This window comes from Phyllostomus hastatus, unplaced genomic scaffold (genome assembly GCF_019186645.2).
Source record: "Phyllostomus hastatus isolate PE091 unplaced genomic scaffold, TTU_PhHast_1.1 phas_scaffold_501, whole genome shotgun sequence".
Taxonomy (NCBI): Eukaryota; Metazoa; Chordata; class Mammalia; order Chiroptera; family Phyllostomidae; genus Phyllostomus; species Phyllostomus hastatus.
In genome coordinates, this window is record NW_025334033.1 from 31,140,310 (window position 1) to 31,146,788 (window position 6,479).

Here is a 6,479-nt window from a genome sequence, read left to right on the forward strand (position 1 = left end):
ATGCCCAGTTGGGGAGCATATGGGAGGCAAAGTATGGATCTCCCTCCTTCTCTCTCTCTCTCCCTCCATCCCTCCCTCTCTTCCTCTCTCTCTCTAAAATCAATAAACATATCCTCGAGTGAGGATTTAAAAAAAGTCGAAATCATATGTGTAATCTTACCCTCAAAGAACTTTGGTTCAGCTCCTGCTGAACCAAAACATAAAGCGCAGTAATACTAACTCTTTGTTTTCTCTGTGCTTTGTGTTCTGGAAATGAATGTTTGGAGAAGAGGTTGAATAGGGCATTTTGCCCAGGGTGAACTGTGAGTTCCAGGGTCACAGTGAAAGAATGAGGGGAGTGGGGAGAATGAGAAACTGATTTAGGTTAAGGGATCTGCATGAGAGTCTGGGTGGTGATGGATGACTCTCAATGGAGGTTGCATTTATTACTTTTTCTATTGAAAATTTATTATGACTAGATGATCCTTCTTTATCTTATTCATATGGTTAAGTTTTAATGATCATTTTTAAATTTAAACCAACTTTACATTCTTGGAATAACACAAACTTTCAGGATGTATTTATTATCTTTTGTGTATATTATTGAATTCACTTTGCTGTTATTTTGTTGAGGACTTTTTGCACCTGTGCTCATTAGTGAGCTCGACTTACAGTTTTCCTTTTATTATCCTTGTTAACCTTTAGTAACAAGGTTCTGCTGGCCTCATACTTTGAGTTTGGGTATGTTTCCTCTTTTCTGTTCTTTGGAAAGTATGTGTAATAGCAGTGTTTATCTTTTTAAAATATTTATTGGAATATGCCAGTGAAGCCTTCTGGGACTGGAGTTTCCTTTGTTGGAAGATTTAAATTATAAATTCAATTTCCTTAATAGATAGAGTGCTGCTCTGGTTTTCTGTTCCTTGTTTGGTTGGTTTTTGCACGTTGCAGTTTTCTAGGAAGTTTCTCAACTCACTTAAATTTTCAATTTATTTAAAGATATCAGGTTGTTCATGATTTTATCTTTATAATGTCAATTGGATTTGTAGCAATGCCCTCTTTCATTTCTAATATTGGTAATTTATACTTTTACTCTTTACATCATCTACTTCTTTAAGGGCTTTATATTTTATTAATGTTTTCACAGAAGAGTCTTTTGACTTTAATCATTCTTTATATTGTAATTTTGGTTTTGTTACATTCATTTCTGCTTTTATCTTTATGGATTCCTTTAAACTTTTAATATTTTAATTTGTTGAAACATAGAGTTACTGTATGGCCCAGAATTCCACTTCTAAATATAGCCAAGAGAAATAGAAAGAAACAGTCCAATTTTTCATTTTTCATTATATAGTTAGCCCATTATTTTGGTTCTGCTTTTAAAATCTTTGCATCCTGCAAGGTTGTGACAATGTTGTCTTATGTTTTCTTCTAAAAGTGCTTTTATTTTTCTATTCATATTTAGCTCTGCAGTCTGTTGGAATTATCCTTTGGTGTGATATGAGATAGGGAACAAATTTGTTTTCCATATGGACATCCAATTAGCCCAGCACTGTATCATAGAACATCTTCCTTGTCCCCAATATACTGCACTGTTACCTTTGCTATCAATTAGGTGATCAAATTAGTATTAGTCTGATCCTGTTTGTTGGTTTATTTGTCTGTGTTAGGACTGATATATGTTGTCATTGTATTTCTGCCTTCAATTAACTTGAAATTATATACTTTTGTTATTTTATTAGTGGCATCTCAAGATGACGGATAAGTCTGTAGCTTATCAAAGTCTAATATTACTTGGTAGTTTTAACTTCTTCCCAAATAATGTAAGGAATTTAGAACACTTTAACTCTATTTATCAGCCACCTCAACTTATATGTGATTTTTAAATGCATTTTATTTCCATATATGTGTATATTTTATACCTCAAAAATATTTTTATTGTTTTTGGCAATCAGTAGTCAATTAGCTATATCTATACATTTGCATATTTTGTTACTCTTCATTTCTTCCTATATCTCTGTACTTTCTACTGATGTGTTCTTCCATTTGCCTGAAGAACATCCTCAATGTTTCCTTTGAATCATATCTGCTGGTGATGAATTCTCTTAAATTGTATCTGTTGGAAAATGCTTTTATTTAATCTTCAGTCTTGAAGAATATTTCTGCTAGGTGTAGTATCAACATTCTAATGATATTGCATTAAACTTTGGACTTCTTTGTTTTGTTGAGATTTTATATACCATTCTAGTTATTACTTCTTTGAAGGGAAGCTGTTTTCTGTTCTAAGATTTTCTTTGTGTTTGAGTTTATGATTTGTCTAGGTGCAGTTATCTTTTTTGCATCCCCTTTGGGAGTTTGTGGGGATTCTTGTGTCTGTGACTTGATATCTTTAATCAATTTTGGAAAATTCTCAGCCATCATCTCTTAAAATATCTTTCCTGACTCATTTCTCTCTCCTTTATGTATGGGACTCCAGTTACACATATGTTGGATCTTTTTCCCCCTAAATTTGCATTCTCTTTTGTGACATAAATTACCAACAAGGTCATGACCTAGGAATCAAAAATTAAATAAAATCTCAGATTTTAAGACCAAGAAACAAGCTAAATCACACATATTTTGATCAAGAAACTAATATTGTGATACTACCCAAATAAAAAAGTATGCATATGGTTAATTATCACATTCCATATTTCAGAAAAGAGGCATTAAGGATTCATGCCATAAGTTTACCTGGAAACACATCTAGTATGTTGAGTTAAACGGAAACATTTTTCAAAGAGATAGCACCTCTTAAAATGCTCCTTTTCATGATCTGTTTCATGGATTAACTGAAACATTCTTATTTCTTAAGCAGTTGGTGTCTTACTATAAAGAAAGTTGTGGCAAATCCAGATCCAAAGTACTTAGTCATCAGAACTAGTAACTGCCACTTGTTTCCATTGAAAATGGCAAATTCTTCCCTGGGCTCTCTTCACAGCAGCTCCTGCAGGTCACGGAGGTTGTGAAACTCCCAATGTGCTGTCCTAGCATTGCACCGCCGGAAACCCTGTGAAAGGCGTCAAGACCAAAAGCGGAGGAAAGCTAGGTCTTCTTAATATATTGCTTGTTTTTACTTATATATTCTATTTATTTTTGACTCTCCATGCCATCTGGATATTTCTTTAGTTCTATTTTTAGTACATTAATTCTCTCCTCAGCTTTAATCTGCTATTAATTCCACACATTGAGTTTGTATTTGGTGGTTATGGTATTTTTTTTTCACATCTAGAATTTCTATTTGGTCTCCTTTTATGGTTTCTAGTTCTTTAATACAGTTATGAGGGAATACAAAGAATTATTCAGCATATTCATAACAGGTAGACTTTTGCCCTAAGCCTGGCTTTGAAACCATCCAAGGAGCTGCCGGAGCCTACTGCAACACGGACAGTGTCCTATGAACAGCTCTCTGTTGACCAACAAAGAGCTTCTTCGTTTATGGAAGGAAGTTCCAAGGTGAATGGACAGCATCCTGTTTGGAAGGTGGCCACTCTGACTGAAAAATGGTCAAAATAAGTCAGCTCAGTGGACTGAATTGCCTGCTGTTTGCCCGTATGTTTGAGTTCTTATTGACTCATGGGCAATGGTCAGTGGCTGGGCCATATGATCAGGCAGAAGGGCAAGGAAACACCGGCCATATAATGGGATGCCCGCATGGAGCATAGCCCTATGGAAACCACCACGGGAGTCTGAGAGGTGTATTAAAGCAGGACACACCGATGCCCATCTTATTTGTGCCTGGGGTGTAATTTAAACAGCGAATGAGTGATGATACTCGGATGTTAATGCCATTGAAAGAAGATTTTTATTCCTTACATTTCCTGAGAGGAGGGGGCATGTTAATGCCACACAGGTTCACAAGGAAAAGCACCAGCATTGGTCAGGAGGCAGAAAGCAATGAGGCCAAAGCCTAGGCCAGAGCCTTTATTTGGGTTTCCGTGGGAAAGGCCAGGCAGGGTGGGGTGGACAGCTTGGGACTGGTTGGTTTGAACAGTTCTAGTGGGCTTTAGGGCATGAGAGCTGGTCCTAGCTGTCTGGCACCTGCCCTGGGTTGCTTTAGGGCAGGGGAATATTGGCTTGGCAGGTGAGGGTAAGATAAGGAGGTGGTTCAGAGTATGAACTCTTGATCGTAGGGGAGGTGTAAACAACTTCTGCTGTTAGTTTGGCTCTGTGATTAATGGATGCCAAACAGACAAATACAGACCCTAAGAAAACACAGAACATCATCAGAGGAAGCTGTTCTCAGGACCAGGTCACTGGACCCAGTGGGTGGCTATCCTGGTGTACTCACTTGAGGTGGCCACCTGGGTTTATGAGCTGAGTGAACACCGGGGGGCTGCAACAGTGCAGATACGGATGCACTGATTTAGTCACCCTCCTTTTGTTCCCTCTCAGGCCCCAAATAAGAACTGAGTGGCAGAGACTGCAGATGGCTGTGAGGACAATTCCCTGGGGAGAAAGCCCTGAACAGAGCTGGCAAGTGGGACTGATGCCGGAGGCTGCAAAAGGGGCCTGACAAGAACAAGATGCTTTGGACCGGGCCTTGCATACCTAGTGGTGGATACAAATGCCCAGAGTACTGGAAAGGAACTGCAACTGAAGATAAAGTTTAGAACACCATGTCACTTTTCTTCAGACCAAGGACATGCTTTATAGCCCCTGATGATCAACAGTGGTCAGAGAGATATCCTCCTCAGAGTAACAATCTGACAGAGAATTGGAATGGACAGTTAGAACACTGGTTGTCTAACACAGTGGGAGACGCAGGCATGAAGTGCTGGCTTCCATGCCTTCGTGAGTGTGTGCTCACACTCAACATAAGGGCTGCCAAGGCAGCATCCCCACCACATAGATTCCTCTGCTTTTCTGGTGGATTTGGGAATAGGATGGGGTGGGAGAGGATGCTGGTATAACTGTACAGTTCTGCCTATGGGAAAGGATGGTGATACGATTACTGCCCCCCCCCATGTGACCTCAACTTCTTTTTCCTACCTGATGAAGAGGTCCCAGGAACAGGGTTGCCACTATGAGTTCCAGAAGAAGAAATGACTTGTAAGGACTGTGGACGAAAAAGGGGCCACATACCGAACACGACAGGCTCAGGGGAGGTCAGGAGAGTGGCCCTACAAAGAACCAGTGACCTTCTGCCTTGCGCGACAACGCCCAACCAACTGAGCTCGAGCCACACAGGTCAGGGCCTGCCTATTGTCTTTTTGCATCTAAGATAACATACATTTGGAATGTCAAAGTAATCTCCTTTTCCTCCCAGGGCGCTTCCACTACACCAGAGCCTGAGACCACAGAACCTCTCATTGTTATCTTGTTCCCTAAATACCATCTCTGTGTGCTGGAATGTTAGTTGTTAACTATCCTGTACCCACCAATGGAAAAAGTGTGTGTCTCTCCATTTCACTCTTCATCCAATCTCAGCTGTTTCCCTGCTTTGCCGTCTCCTGCCTCCCTAATAATGTAAGACCACCCACACCTTATACCTCCTCCTTTGATTCTAATGTATAAAATAAGCTGCAAAACTAACATTCTCTGGAGCATTTTCTCAATCCATTGAGATTTGCTTCCTGGCAATTGTCATCATTTTGGCTCAAACTCATAAAAATTCTCTAGGTTTGGATGTTTCTTACATCCACAAGAGGAAACATAAAGATTTTAAAATATAGTCAGAGTTCTTGGGGACTGAGGAATAGAATAAAGAAATAAAATGAGTCACTATCATAAACCGGCTAAGTTACTAAAATCAAGTAGGTTGAGGCATGAGAAAACAATCTTATTCTTATTTTAACAAACCTGGGAATTTAAACTTTTGAACTTTCCAGTCTCGCATTCATACATGGATATACATAAGACCTCCAGGTAACTCTCTGATTACCCCATGCCCCGAAGGACTCACGTATCCAGACCACCTGACGTCCACTACCCAGACCGCTGGGCAGGGCCAGGCCACCTGGCGCTCACCATCAGACTGCTCGAAGCCCGTCTGCCTGATAATCATCCTGAACCGGTCCTGGGGCTAAGGATGTAGGACTAATTACTCTCAGGAATGCACTGTAAGAACTCTTCACTTTCTTCTTCAGAACATTTCTGGATATCTGTCCAGCTGTGTTCCCAGTTTGCAAACCCTAACACCTTTGAATACATCTTTATCATTTATTTCTAGCGGAAGCCTCCAGATCTTTTAAATTCATTTAACAGGCCCAATGAAACAGGTTACTCCTTCATCTGATCTGGCAAAATTGAGGACAACAGTGAATGTAGCTATATTGTTTAGTGGTAGAAATAACCCAATAGTATCAAGAACAAATTGGTAGTTACAAAATAGTCATGGGAATGCAAACTACGGCATAGGGAACATGGTCAATAATATTGTAATAACTATGCATGGTACCAGGTAGACACTAGAATTATTGGAGGGATCACTTTGTAAATTACGTAAATATCTAAACACTATG

The 6,479-nt window shown here is 39.5% G+C and overlaps 1 pseudogene; it reads right to left on the minus strand.

The window, feature by feature from the left end:
* Window positions 1-2,818: 2,818 nt before the first annotated feature.
* Window positions 2,819-3,009, minus strand: LOC123808389 (annotated as a pseudogene).
* Window positions 3,010-6,479: the final 3,470 nt, after the last annotated feature.